Source organism: Amborella trichopoda, chromosome 3 (assembly GCF_054954075.1).
Source record: "Amborella trichopoda isolate Santa Cruz 75 chromosome 3, AtrichopodaSantaCruz75HAP2 v2.0, whole genome shotgun sequence".
NCBI lineage: Eukaryota > Viridiplantae > Streptophyta > Magnoliopsida > Amborellales > Amborellaceae > Amborella > Amborella trichopoda.
The window spans coordinates 34,001,108-34,008,961 of NC_142338.1; positions in this window are offsets into that span (position 1 = coordinate 34,001,108).

The following is a 7,854-nucleotide window of genomic DNA, read 5'->3' on the forward strand; positions in this document are numbered from 1 at the left end:
TACTATTAGTACTAGTATAACTAGTAGTACATACAAGTACTAATAGTACTTACTAGTATGTACTACAAGTATGTACAAGAATACATACATGGAGTACTAGTAGTACATACTAATATGTAATAGTTATAGTAGTAGTAGTATGTACTAGTAGTGCTAGTATTACTAGTAGTGCTTTCTACTACGAGTAGTACTTGTAGTATACTTACTACTACGAGCAGTACATGAACTAAAAATTTAGTAGTAGTAGTACATGTACTACTAGTAGTACTAGTAGTATATACTAATACAACTACTACTAGTACATACTGTTAGTACATACTAGTAGTACTAGTAGTATAGACAAGTCGTACATACTATTATATACTGCCCGTACTAGTACATAATATTACTACTACTTGTACTACTACAAGTACTAGTTATATTAGTAGTACATACAAGTATGTACTACTAATACTTGTATTAGTACTACTATTATGAACTAGTAGTATGTACTACTAGTACTAGTATGTACTAATTGTAGTTTCTACTACGAGTTGTACTAGTAGTACTTGTACTACTGCGAGTAGTACTAGTTGTACTTGTACTACTACGAGTAGTATTAGTAATACTTGTACTACTACGAGTAGTACGAGTATTACTAGTAGTACACACTACTACTAGTATACTAGTAGAACTAGTTCTACATGTACTACTAGTATGTACTAGAAGTACATACTAGTAGTATTTGTACTAATACTAGTAGTATTAGTATTAGTACTAGAAGTACTAATTCTACTAGTAGTACATACTAGCACTAATAGTACTTACCAGTATGTACTACAAGTATGTACTAGAATACATACTTGGAGTATTAGTAGTACATCCTAGTATGTACTAGTAGTAGTAGTAGTATGTACTAGTACTGCTAGTAATTCTTGTAGTACTTACTACTACGAGTAGTACTTGTACTACTACGAGTGGTACTAGTAGTACATACACTACTACGAGTAGTTCTAGTAGTACTTGTACTACTACGACTAGTACGAGTACTACAACTTTTGGTAATAGTAGTGCATGTACAAGTAGTAGTATTAGTAGTATGTACTAGTACAACTACTACTTGTACATATTATTAATACATACTAGTAGTATAGACAAGTACTATGGGTATTAGTACTAGTACTAAAAGTACTAATTCTACCATTAGTACATACTAGTACTAATAGTACTTACTGGAATGTACTAGAATACATACTTGGAGTATTAGTAGTACATACTAGTATGTACTAGTAATAGTAGTAGTATGTACTACTAGTGCTAGTAATACTAGTAGTACTTACTACTACGAGTAGTACTTGTACTACTACGAGTAGTACTTGTACTACTACTGGTAGTAGTAGTACATTTACTAGTAGTAGTATAAGTAGTATGTACTAGTACAACTACTACTTGTACATATTATTAGTACATACTAGTAGTATTAGTAGTATCGATAAAGTACATACTAATATATACTACCCGTACTAGTACATAGTACTACTACTTCTAATACTACTGTTAGTATTAGTAGTACATATTAATACTAATAGTACTTACTAGTATGTACTACAAGTATGTACTAGAATACATACTTGGAGTATTAGTAGTACATACTAGTATGTACTAGTAGTAGTCGCAGTAGTATGTACTAGTTGTGCTAGTACTTACTACTGAAGTAGTACTTGTAGTACTTGTACTACTACGAGTAGTACAAGTACTTCTAGTACTACTCGTAGTAGTGCAAGTACAACTAGTACATCTCATAGTAGTACAAGTACTACCAGTAGTACAAACTACTACGAGTAGTACGAGTATTACTAGTAGTACATATCACTACTATAAGTACTAGTGAAACTAGTTCTACATGTACTACTAGTATGTACTAGCAGTACATACTAGTTGTATTATTACTATAACTAGTAGTATTAGTACTAGTACTAGAAGCACTAATTCTACTAGTAGTACATTCTAGTACTAATAGTACTTACTCGTATGTATTAGAAGTATGTACTAGTAGTATTTACTATTATGTACTAGTAGTATGTACTACTAGTACTAGAACTACTAGTACATACTAGTACTATTCTGTACTAGTTGTGCAAGTATTACTAGAAGTACTTACTACTACGAGTAGTACTAGTAGTAGGTGTACTACTACGAGTAGTACTATTAGTCCTTGAACTAATACGAGTATTACTAGTAGTACATACCACTACTAGTAGTACTAGTTCTACATGTACTACTAGTATGTACTAGCAGTACATACTAGTATTAATACTACTAGTATTATTACTAATACTAGAAGCAATAACTCTACTAGTAGTACATATTAGTAGTAATAGTACTTACTAGTATGTACTACAAGTATGTATTAGAATACATAGTTGGAGTATTAGTAGTACATATTAGTATGTATTAGTAGTAATAGTAGCAGTATGTACTAGTAGTGCTAGTATTATTAGTACTAACTACTACGAATAGTACTTGTACTACTACGAGTAGTACTAGTAGTACATGTACAACTACGAGTAGTACTAGTAGTACTTATACTACTACGAGTAGTACGAGTATTACTAGTATTACATACTACTACCAGTAGTACATACTAGTACTAATAATAGTTACTAGTATGTACTAGAATACATACTTGGAGTATTAGTAGTACATACTAGTATGAACTAATAGTAGTAGTAGTAGTATGTACTAATAGTGCTAGTATTACTAGTAGTACTTACTACAACTACTGGTAGTAGCAGTACATGTACTAGTAGTATTACTAGTAGTATTACTAGTAAAACTACTACTAGTACATATTATTAGTATATACTAGTAGTATGTACTAGTAAAACTACTACTAGTACATATTATTAGTACATACTAGTTGTACTAGTAGTATGTACTAGTAAAACTACTACTAGTTCATATTATTAGTACATACTAGTAGTACTAGTAGTATAGACAAGTAGTACATACTAATATATACAACCCGTAGTAGTACCTAATATAACTGCTACTTGTACTATAACGAGTAGTACAACTACTGCTAGTAGCAGTACATGTACTAGTCGTAGTACTAATAGTGGTACGAGTAGTATGTACTAGTAAAACTACTAGTAGTAGTACGAGTAGTAGTACTAATAGTATGTACTTGTACAACTACTACAAGTACATATCATTAGTACATACTAGTAGCACTAGTAGTATAGACAAGTAGTACAAACTAATATATACTTCCCGTAGTAGTACCTAATACTACTACTATTAGTACTATTGCTAGTACTAGTATTATTAGTAGTACATACCAGTATGTACTACTAATACTAGCAGTACTAGTACATACTAATATTAGTAGTGTTACTAATACTAGTATGTACTAGTAGTACTTACTACTACGACTAGTACTAGTTGTACTTGTACTCTTACGAGTAGTACTAGTAGTACTGGTACTACTACGAGTAGTACTAGTAGTACTTATACTACTACGAGTAGTACGAGTACTACAACTACGGGTAGTAGTAGTACATATACTAGTACTAGTATTAGTAGTATGTATTACTACAACTACTTCTAGTACATATTGTTAGTACATACTAGCAGTACTAGTAGTGTAGACAAGTAGTACGTACTAATATATACTGCCCGTACTAGTACATAATATTACTACTACTAGTACTACTGCAAGAACTCGCATTATTAGTAGTACATACTAGTATGTACTACTAGTACTGTATTAGTAGTACTATTATGTACTACTAATACTTACACTACTACTACATACTAGTACTAGTAGAATTGCTAGTATTAGTATGTACTAGTAGTACTTACTACTACGAGTAGTACTAGTATTACTTTTGCTACTAGGAGTAGTACTAATAGTATTTGTACTACTACGAGTATTACTAGTAGTACTTGGACTACTACGAGTAGTACTAGTAGTACTTGTACTACTACGAGTAGTATAAGTATTACTAGTAGTACATACTACTAATAGTAGTACTAGTAGAACGAGTTCTACATGTACTCTTAATATGTACTAGAAGTACATACTAGTAGTAATAGTACTAATACTAGTAGTATTAGACTATTAGTACTAGTACTAGAAGCACTAATTCTACTAGTTGTACATATTATCACTAATAGTACTTTCTAGTATGTACTATAAGTATGTATTAGAATACATAGTTGAAGTATTTGTAGTACATACTAGTATGTACTAGTAGTAGTAGTAATAGTAGTGCGTACTAGTGGTGCTAGTATTACTAGTAGTACTAACTATTACGAGTAGTACTAGCAGTACTTTTACTACAACGAATAGTACTAGTAGTACTTCTACTGCTACAAGTAGTACTAGTAGTACTGGTACTACTATGAGTAGTACGAGTACTACAACTATTGGTACTAGCAGTACATATTCTAGTAGTAATACTAGTAGTATGTATTAGTAAAACTACTACTAGTACGTATTATTAGTACATAGTAGTAGTACTTGGAGTATAGACAAGTAGAACTTACTAATATATACTACTCGTAGTAGTACCTAATATTACTACTATTAGTACTACTGCTAGTACTAGTATTATTTGTAGTACATACTAGTATGTACTCATAGTACTAGTATAAGTAGTACTATTTCTTACTAGTAGTACATACTATTAGTACTAGCACTAGTACATACTAGTACTAGTAACACTACTAGTACTAGTAGTACTTACTACTACGAGTAGTACTAGTAGTATTTGTACTACTACGAGTAGTACTTGTACTCGTACGAGTAGTACTAGTAGTACACTACTACGAGTAGTGCTAGTAGTACTTGTACTACTAGGAGTAGTACTAGTAATACGAGTAGTACAACTACTTGTGGTAGTAGTACATGTACTAGTAAAAGTACTAGTAGTAGTACTAGTAGTATGTACTAGTACAACTACTACTAGTACATATTGTTAGTACATACTAGTAGTACTAGTAGTATAGACAAGTAGTACATACTAATATATACTGCATGTACTAGTACATAATATTACTCATACTAGTACTACTAGTACGTACTAACAATATGTACTAGAAGTTGTCTTAGTACATACTTCGAGTACTACTACTAGTTCTATTACAAGTACATGTACTACTACTATAAGTAGTTGTAGTACTTGTACTACTCGTAGTAGTAGACGTACTACTAATACTACTCGTAGTAGTACTAGTACTACTCGTAGTAGTGTCGTACTAGTACTACTAGTAGTAGTTTTACTAGTATATACTAGTATATACTACACGTAGTAGTACCTAATATTACTACTACTAGTACTACAGCTAGAACTAGTATTATTTGTAGTACATACAAATATGTACTACTAGTATTAGTATTAGTAGTACTATTTGCTACTAATAGTATGTACTATTAGTACTAGCACTACTATTACATACTAGTACTAGTAGTACTTTTACTTTTACGAGTAGTACTAGAAGTACACCACTACGAGTAGTACTGGTACTACTACGAGTAGTCATAGCAGTACTTGTACTACTACGAGTAGTACTAATAGTACTTGTACTACTACGAGTAGTACTAATAGTACTTGTACTACTACGAGTAGTACTAGTAGTACTAGTACTACAAACTACTACAAGTAGTACATACTAGTACTAATAATACTTACTAGTATGTACTAGAATACATACTTGGAGTATTAGTAGTACATAATAGTATGAACTAATACTACTAGTAGTAGTAGTATGTACTAATAGTACTAGTATTACTAGTAATACTTACTACCACGAGTAGTACTAGTAGAACTTACACAACTACGAATAGTACGAGTACTACAACTAGTACTAGTATCACTACCGCTACTACTAGTATTACTAGTTTTAGTACTTGTATTGCTAGTAGTACATACTAGTATGTACAACTAGTACTAGTATTAGTAGTACTATTATTAGTACTAGAATGTACAACTAGTACTAGTATTAGTAGTACTACTAGTATTGGTACTACCAGGAGTAGTACTAGTAGTACTTGTACTACTACGAGTAGTACGAGTACTACAACTACTGATAGTAGTAGTACTTGTACTTGTAATAGTACTAGTAGTATGTACTAATACAACTACTACTAGTACATATTGTGAGTACATACTAGTAGTACTAGTAGTATAGACAAGTTGTACATACTAATATATATTGCCCGTACTAGTACATAATATTACTACTACTAGTACTACTGCTAGTACTAGTATTATTAGCAGTACATACTAGTATGTACTACAAGTTCTGTATTAGTAATACTATTAAGTACTACTAGTACTAGCACTACTAAGAGTCTTACTAGTAGTACTTGTACTACTACGAGTAGTACTAGTAGTACTTGTACAACTACGAGTAGTACGAGTATTACTAGTAGTACATACTACTAATAGTAGTACTAGTAGAACTAGTTCTACATGTACTACTAGTATGTACTAGCCGTACATATTAGTAGTATTAGTACTAATACTAGTAGTATAAATACTGGTACTAGAAGCACTAATTCTAGTCGTAGTACATACTAATACTAACAGTACTTGCTAATATGTACTACAAGTATGTATTAAAGTACATAGTTGGAGTATTAGTAATACATACTAGATTATACTAGTAATAGTAGTAGTAGTATGTACTAGTGGTGCTAGTATTACTTGTAGTACTAACTACTGCAGATAGTACTAGTAGTACTAGTAGTCTTGTACTACTTAGAGTAGTACGGGTACTACAAGTACTGGTAGTAGCAGTACATGTACTAGTAGTAGTACTTGTAGTATGTACTAATAACACTACTACTAGTACATATTATTAGTACATACTAGTAGTACTAGTAGTATGTACTAGTAAAACTACTACTAGTACATATTATTAGTACATACTAAGAGTACTAGTAGTATAGACAAGTAGTACATACTAATATATACAACCCGTAGTAGTACCTAATATTACTACTACTTGTACTAAAACGAGTAGTACGAGTACTACAACTACATGTAGTAGTAGTACATGTACTTATAATAGTACTAGTTGTGTGTACTAGTACAACTGCTACTAGTACATATTATGAGTACATACTAGTAGTACTAGTAGTATAGAAAAGTTGTACGTACTAATGTATATTGCCCGTACTAGTACATAATATTACTACTACTAATATTACTGCTAGTACAAGTATTATTAGTAGTACATACTAGTATGTACTACAAGTACTAGTATTTGTTGTACTATTATGAACTAGTAGTATGTACTATTAGTACTAGCACTACTAGTACATACTAGTGTTAGTAGTGTTACTAGTATTAGTATGTACTAGTAGTACTTACTACTACGAGTAGTACTTATACTACTTGTACTACTACGAGCAGTACTAGTAGTACTTGAACTACTACAAGTAGTACTAGTACTACTACAAGTAGTACTAGTAGTACTTGTACTACTACGAGTAGTATTAGTAGTACTTGTATGACTACGAGTAGTACGAGTATTACTACTACTAGTACATAATAGTACTACTAATACTCGTACTAGTAGTACATACTAGTATGTACAACTAGTAATACTAGTACTAGCAGTAGTACTAGGAGTAGTATTATTATGTACTAGTACGGGTAGTCTATATTAGTATGTACTACTTGTCTAATACTACTAGTATGCACTAATAATATGTACTAGTAGTAGTTGTATTAGTACATACTACTAGTACTACTATTAGTACACGTACTACTACTACCAGTAGTTATAGTACTCATACTATTCATAGTAGTACTAGTACTACTAGTAGTCGTTCAAGTACTACTAGTACTACTCGTAGTTGTA